Source organism: Alligator sinensis, unplaced genomic scaffold (assembly GCF_000455745.1).
Source record: "Alligator sinensis unplaced genomic scaffold, ASM45574v1 scaffold610_1, whole genome shotgun sequence".
NCBI lineage: Eukaryota > Metazoa > Chordata > Crocodylia > Alligatoridae > Alligator > Alligator sinensis.
The window spans coordinates 616772-624676 of NW_005842348.1; the positions used below are offsets into that span (position 1 = coordinate 616772).

Genomic DNA, 7905 nt, shown 5'->3' on the forward strand with positions numbered 1-7905 from the left:
CTCCAGCCCCCCCCTCACTCCCCCAGCCTCCCCATGGGTGCCCTGCCCAGGCCAGCTCTAGCCCTTTAAGAAAAAAAAAAATGGAGAAAAACCCTGGGACTCACCACTCCTGCCTCAGGGCTTCGGTGGGATCGTGCAGAACCCCACACATGGTGCAGGGCAGTGGGGGGCAGCGGGGATCACCACCCAGCAGAAGGAATGGTGAATATGGAAATTTCCCTTGGTTTTTTTTTTCTTAAAGGGCCAGAGCTGTGGTGGGCGGGGCAGCCATGGGCGGCCTGGGGGAGTGGGGAGGAATTGGGGGGCTTGTTGTAAAGCCCCCCATGCAGCGTGAGGCAGTGGTGATCACCCCCACCACCACCACCTGGCAGCACCCACTGAGTCAGGGCTTTTTTTTTAACAAGTGCCGGGAACTGGGGCAGGCAGGGGAGCCATTGCCGGGGGGGGGTGCTGATTCAGAGATTCTGAGATTCAGCAGCAGCCAAATTTCTGAATCAGATTCTGCCAAATCGATTGGGACAGTGATTCAAATCACCCAATTGAATCACTGTTCCCCGAATTGGCCAAATCCAATTCCAAAGTGAATACTAACTGCTTCACACAGACCTAGTGGGCACGTCTACATGTGGGAATTTAATGTGCATTAGTCCGATTTAAGGCACATTAAGGAAGCAAGTCTACATATCTGTGACCTTAATGCACCTTAAAATGGTGATTTTAGGTTTATTGCACCTACATTTGATACCTGCATAAAGCACATACCAAATTTGGGTGTGATTAGTTATAGTGAATTAATGCACATGTAGACACATTAATGCACATTAATGCAGGGCCTTCAGTACTGGGTCTGCCCAGCCATTAGAGGGCTGGCCAGAGCTCAGCCCCAGGGCTCCTGGCTGCCCACCTCTCCTGCTCCAGGGCTGGGCTGCTCTCTGGCAGCCCCTAGCTGCAGGCTATAAAAGCCTCCAGCCATTTTGTGCCTTGGGATACACACACCAGGAGCCTGGACAAGCCTGCTGCTGTGTACAGGAGCTCAGCAGGTCATATGTGCCCCCATGACGAGACCCAGGCAGCCTCTGCCTCTCCTATCCCCTAGCTGGATCTGCTTCTTGGTTACAGGTGAGTGTTGCAAAGGGCTGCAGCCCGCTGAGACCCTTGACCAGCCCTGAGATTCCTCCCAGGGCTGCTGGCCCTGCTTTCTATAGGGCCAGGGCCAGGGCCAGGACCTTCTCCCTGCTCCTGCTCAACCCCAGCTCTAACTCTTTGAAAGCACTATGGTGAAATGCCTCTGCTGTGTAGCTCCCTTTCCCTGGCCATGCCTCTGTCCTAGGTGCTGCTGGGAGCCCTCCAAGGCCGGCATCGCAGGGACAGCTGTGTGGGGGCCCAGACAGCTGGCATTGGGAGCATGTCCGGAATATCCTCCCTGTTGAGACCAAGCCCTGCCTATGTGCCCTTGCCCATCCTGAGCGCCCAGGGCCCCAACCAGACCCAGGAGAAGGTATGCAATCTCGTGGCACTTGGGGGTGCAGCCAACGTCCAGAGGCAGTTTGTGCAGGGCGGGCACTCAAATGCTTACATTTATGAGGCCATTTCAGCCAGGATGCATTCACAAGGCCACTCCCAGATGGCATGACAGCATCGCATGAACGGTCACCAGACTTCAATTGCCGGTCCAGTTGTACCCAGAAGACCACCCCGCCCTGACACCTCCGGTGATGCATCACCAGAGGAGGGGACCTCAGGCCCCACTGCCCTCCCCAGCTGCTGCATCTACTAGCAGCTTGGGGAGCTCTGCCCCACGGGTGCCTTGCCCTCAGCTCAGCCCCACACCCTGCCACGAGGAGCAGCTGACCACCCCACCACCAGCTGCCAGGAGTGCCCAGGGGGTGCCCCTAGCTGGGTACTGGCCTCCTGCTCACTGCAGGCCATGGACACTAGGCACAGGCAGATGCTGGTGTTGATGGGGAGCCCCATGCCGAGCTGCCAGTGTCGCCAGCCCTGGACACATGGTAAGTCCTGCACTGGGAAAGGGCCCTTCCAGTCTCCAGCCCTGCCCCTGCCCACACTCCCCTGGCCCCAGATTTCCCCACCATAGTATACAGAGGCAAGACACAGTTCTGAACTTTACTGAACAGCCCGTGTCCCCACAGCTGGGCAGGCACAGGCCTCTCACACACTGAGAAAGGTGTCAATGCCAGCAGCAATGTCCTCCTCAGTAGCAGGGGGCAGGGACATGTAGTAGTTCCACAGGTAGCCCTCCAGGTGTTGGTGGAGGTTGTGGGGCATCCCAGGTTTGCCCCCCATGCCATCGTAGCTCTGGGTCTTGAACCAGGAGTGCAGGTCTGCCCGGGGTACCAGCAGAATCAGCAGCAGCCAGGCGCAGTGGCTCAGGCAGTGCTCCACCTGCACAGACAGGTCATTGCACACTGCCTGGGGCACACACATCAGGGGCATGCTTGGGTACAGCAGCAGCATGGGGGAGTTCAGCCCCATGGCACCTCCCCAGGGAGGCTCCCTGAGGGGAGGGCAGGAGTGTGGCCAGCCCTTCACTCCAGTTGTCCAGGAGCCCTGCATGTTCCGAGCCTGGGTGCAATGGGCTGGGCAGCAGTGCAACAGAGTGGCTGATCTGCAGGGAGAGAGTGGTGGGGTGGGGTCTGGAGCTGCGGCAGCAGGTGCTGCCAGCAGCCTGGCTTGGCCTGCCCTGGGAAGGGGCAGGGGAGGCAGGCTGCCTGTGGCCAGTGCCCAGTGGCCTGCCAGCCCCAGGGAAGCAAGTGGGGTCAGTGGGCTCGGCCAGCGACTGCCTAGGCCCAGCCCCACCCAGACAGCATACCATGGTCCCTGGGCACCTGTGTACAGCCAACCTCCAATATGAAACTGGGCAGTGCAGGGACCCTGGTGTAGAGCATCTTATCTCTGCAATGTTGCAAACTCACACAAAAGCCCTTTGTCTCTTACCTCTGGAAGGCCAATGTCTGGATGCAGGGGAGAGGCTGCAGGGTCCTGCAGGAGTGCCACAGCAGGGTCACTGCCATCTCCCACTGGACCCACCCAAATGTGCTGGCTGTGCCAGCGGCATACCAGGGACTGGGCCTTTCTGCTCCAGTGGCTGGTGGCAGCAGTTGAAAACTGGGCAGTGTGAGAACGGTCACAGCAGCAGGTGCAAAGGAACCCTGGCAGGACAAGGACATTACCTAGAAGACCACCCAGGAGGAGGCACGGGACCAGGCAGAGCAGGTGCACTGGGCCTGGCTGCAGGCCCTGGAGCAGCACTGTCTGGAGCTACTCCAGCAGCAACTGGTCAGCCAGGGCCCCTTGGTCCTGCCCACTAAGGCTGTGCAAAATGGTACTGTTTTGTTTCACCTTGAGTTTCGAGGTTTCGACAGAACAGCATTTTGTATGAAATTTCATTTCTATTTGAAACAGCTGTCCTGTTTTGCTTCATCAAAACAGTGAGGCTTTTCAACTCTGTTTCAACATGTTGCTAGATCAGCCAGAGATGGGAAGTCAGCCCAGTTGGGCTGACTTGTGACTTCCCATCACCGGTGCTGGATCAGGTCGGGGGATGAGAAATCAGCCCAGTTGGGCTGATTTCCCCATCCCCAGCCGGATCTAGCACTGGGGATGGGAAGTCAGCCCAGCTGGGCCAGGGGAGGGGGGCTAACTTCCCATTCCCAGTACTAGATCGGGCTGGAGGCAGGGAGTCAGCCCAGCTGGGCTGACTTCCCATCCCCAGCGCTAGATCGAAAATGTTTTGACTAGCTTCATTTTGTTTCAAGGCTGTTTTGAGGCCCTTTGTTTCATTTTGATTCTGCTGTTTCAACCTTGAAATGAGTTGAAACAGTGTTGAAATGAAACAGCTGGTGAAATTTTGCGCAGCCCTACTGCCCACCACTCCACAGCAGGCCCTGACCTGGGTGTCAGAGGAGTACCTCTTCTGCTTCCTGCCTGTAGGAGCCCCTGGCATTCACCACAGCCCCTGGACTCATGGGAGAACTGATCACAGCCAGGGTGTTGGCCACCTGCCACCAGGCTCTGCACCCTAGGCACCCCCACCCCACAGCCCCCACTCCGGGACTCAGACAAAGGCTGAGACTGTTGTATATAGTTTTCAATTTGAGAGGAGGAGTTTTTATGGTTGGATGGGGAGGATGGTGGAGGGGCTCTGTGCATTGGGCTGGGAGGGGAAGGGGACTCTTTTGGTTGAGGGAGGAGGTGGGGTGGATGGGGGTTGGGAGTGTAAGGTGAATAAAGATTTTCATTAGGAACATATGCATGTCCTGGGGTAGGCAGAGGGTAGGGGAGTGTGGGCAGCAGGGCAGGTGGGTGTTAGCAGGGATGGCTGTGTGCTTCTCCATGCCTTGGAGCTCCAGAGGAGCCAGAGCTAGTGCAGCAGGGATTCAAAGGTGGCCTGGGTCATCTGGAATGTGTCGACCCACTGGTCATTGTCCCATTCCTACAACACAATGCACTGCCAATGCAGTGCTGGCTGGTGAGATGGGCCCAGAGGTGGTGAGGCTGGTGGGACAGGAGGGCTACAGAGGTCCCAGTGGTGGAATCCTGGAGCCCAGTCACCAGGGCTGGCAGGAGCAGATGTGTGGCAGTGGGGGCCCAGAAGGCCATGTACCAGTCATCCAGCTAGAGCATGTGGGGGAGTCAGGTGGTGCTAGTCGAGTGGCAGGTGCACGGAACAGCGGCGGGTGAGCAAGACAGCTACGGCAGTTGTGAGGAGCAGGGGACCCTGTCCCTGGGGACCAGGGCCAGGAGCTGGGGCAACCAGGGCTGGAAAGCACAGCTGTAGCAGTAGGGTAGGCACGTGCTGCCTGTGTCTCTGCCATGCTGCTACTCTGACACAGGAAATGTCAGCCCAGAGGTCACAGTGCAGAGGTATGCTTTCAAGGTGGCTGCCAAGTGTTGGAAGCTGGCACTGGCTTCAACATGGCTGTCAAGTGCTGTCAGCCAGGTATCCGGAGGCTGGAGCCCCCCCCCAGTGGCCAGAGGGGTGCATGGCAGGACTGCACTGACCTGGGACTAAAGTTAGTTCTAAATTCCAATACGTGTAGACACCTGCCAAACAATGCTTAATGCGCATTAAATGTAAGCCTGCTTAAATTCATGTGTAGATACGCCCAATCAGTAGGAAGGGACCATCTTGCCTCAGTTGGGCTGTGTCTGCCCTTTCTCATATAACTATCCAGGTACCTCCCTCTGTTCTGTGAAACCCCCATCCCAAAAGGGCTGACCTGTGGACAGCCAATGTTCATGCAGGCCATCAGTGCACATTCAGTCCAAACCCAGCAATAGAGCCAAGTGTTCTCAGCAGTCATGGCAATTTATCCTGGACTCCCTTGTTGCTTCTCTCTATCCCCCTTCCCCCAGCAAACCCACTTTCATGTTTGAACAAGAGGGGTTAAGAATATACAACCCTACTGAAGAGATTCCTCAGGGCAGAGTAATTCCAATATCAAGTCCCAGCTAGGCTGCAAACTAAATTTCAGTCCAAGACCATTGTGTCCCCATGGGACAACACATCACAGAGAAGAGAATTAAGCACAAAAGACCTACAGACAAAGCACCCTCTGTCAGGGCAACTCAGCTATGGAATGATCTTGGCCATCTTAAGGGAGTGCACAGACTTCCCCATTTGGTAAAGTTTGTCCCTCTTGTTGTGTTGGAAATGTACAATACTGACACCACTGCTACCTGACCTCTCCCATCTAAAGACAGAGAAGAGCTGAAAATAAAGCTCAGCATAACCCTACCCCAAGCTGAATTTTTATTTTCTAAGAATGGAGGGGTACTGGATAGTCCATGAAGCCCATTCAAGAAGTGTCTTTTCCTAGACTACCTTATTATGTGGAAGGTGTACTGATGCCATGGTACTAGGAAGCCTTGGAGAGAAAAATTTCCCAGTATCTCTGCCAAGCAGGAGAGAAGCATCCCCAACCATTCACACAGATAAGTCCACATGACTGCCTGGCTACCGGGAAAGGGTGGGGGGCGCTATTTCACAAACAACCAAAGCTCAGGAGTAATATTTCTGACATCTATGGGGTTACACAGGTTATTTATGCTAACCTCTATGATGCACTGTGCACTGGCTCCCAAGGTGTGTATGGAGTAGGTGGATGGGGTATAAGATGTTAGATGGACATGGAGAAAATACAGCCATCAAGGAATTCTGCCATTAGGTACAGGGGATGGCTCATTCCTGAATCTTTTATTCCCTGCCCACACCTCACCCCCACTACCTTTATTTTTTTTCTCTCTCTCAATGATCTGCTAACAAAAGGGGCTGCAGTTGGTTCCCTCTGGGAGCTCACTCATTCTGAGGCCTGCATGAGCCTCTTGGGGACATTGTTGAGCTGACAATACAAAGTGCTCCCCCCTCTTGGAGAAGGAGTGCCTCCCCAGTACTCACCCCCTCCCATCCAACCTGGGAAGCAAGAGAGGACCACAAAGCTTAACTTTGCTATGGCAGTATGTGGCTTGCTGAGCCTGCAGAGCTTCCTTTCAAGCCCATGTCACAGGTCCACTATGCTGACAGACACTGGACAAACCAGAATTATCTTCCCTTTCTCCCCACCCCTATCAGTTCCAATTTTCTCTTTTTACTTCTAGACAGACACATTTGAACCATAGCTCAAAGTTAATTATTGCAGAGGAGTCACAGACCCCAGGAAGTAGGGTTTCTAGTGGAAATCCTGACCTAGCTTTGGCTCTGGGAGCAGCTAGAACAATGCTGCTGTTATCTGTGCAACTGGTGGAGACTGCAGCCTTCAGAGGGATGGGTTCCCCAAGGTGAACAAGATTGTTTTGTTGCTCTGAGACTAGAAAGATGGGCAGCTCTTCCCAACAGTTCTTCCCAACACTGGCTTACTTAAAGTAAGGTTTACCTTACATTTCATCCACCACGAACTGCCATATACACAAGCCTTTGCAACACTAGGTCTCACTGTGCTTGGTGCTGAACACATATATGATAGTCCTTGCTCTGAAGAGTGCAGTGTCTCAGATACACTATGATGCCTAGGGAAGTATTGGTGGGGAGGGAGGGGAAGACTTACCAGTATTCATAGTAGATAGTTTATTCAGTTTCCCTGATTACAGTCTGCAGTCAGGCGGCAGTTTGTCATTCTAAATTGTACGTACAATAACCTCAGTGACTAATTCTCAGTTCATCATAAGCCTGAAATTCAGTTTGTGGGCTGTTTGGACTGAATACACAAGCCACACCTGACTTGTTTTCATTCCTTCACTGGACAGAAATGGCACCCAAAGTCACATTTCTGATGCTAATGTTTCAAGCAGATATGCCTGCCAGTCTGCTCAATAGAGCAAGAAGGTTCCTGGACAGCCAATGCAAAAAGGGACAGGAAAAGCAAAATATATTTGCAAATTTGGATTAGTGATTGCAGGCAGTCACAGCCAACATCCCAGGGTCTGATTCTCTGTTCCCCTGTACAGCCATTTATTTTGTGCTGCTGTGGAAACAAAGCTCTACCAACCAGAAGTGATGCTTCATACCCACATGCATACTGGTACAGAGGTGTGGATCCTTAAGACACATGTAAAGACACTGTATTGGACACTAACAGGAACTAACAGGATGTCAGCATTCTCACATAGAGGTTGTTTAGTCTTGGACTTAAGATCATCTCCCTTCTGCAGCCCAATATTGGGCCCTTCTATGTTTAGGAGGCTGTAGGCTATGAAAGTTGCCACAGAAGAGACAGAAGCAGTGAAAATAAGGGAGTTCAGGCTCCAGCCATTTTTTAAAAATGAAAGAAGTAACACCAAGATCTCAGGCAACATTTAGGTGATTTGGGGTTGGAGCAAGGCCACTGGGCTAGTTAAGTGAAGGAGCTGAGAACTGAATAAAGATTTTTTCTGGAGGATAAGAGGCAT

At 53.4% G+C, this 7905-nt stretch overlaps 1 pseudogene; it reads left to right on the forward strand.

The window, feature by feature from the left end:
* Positions 1–1405: 1405 nt before the first annotated feature.
* Positions 1406–4701, forward strand: LOC112551143 (annotated as a pseudogene).
* Positions 4702–7905: the final 3204 nt, after the last annotated feature.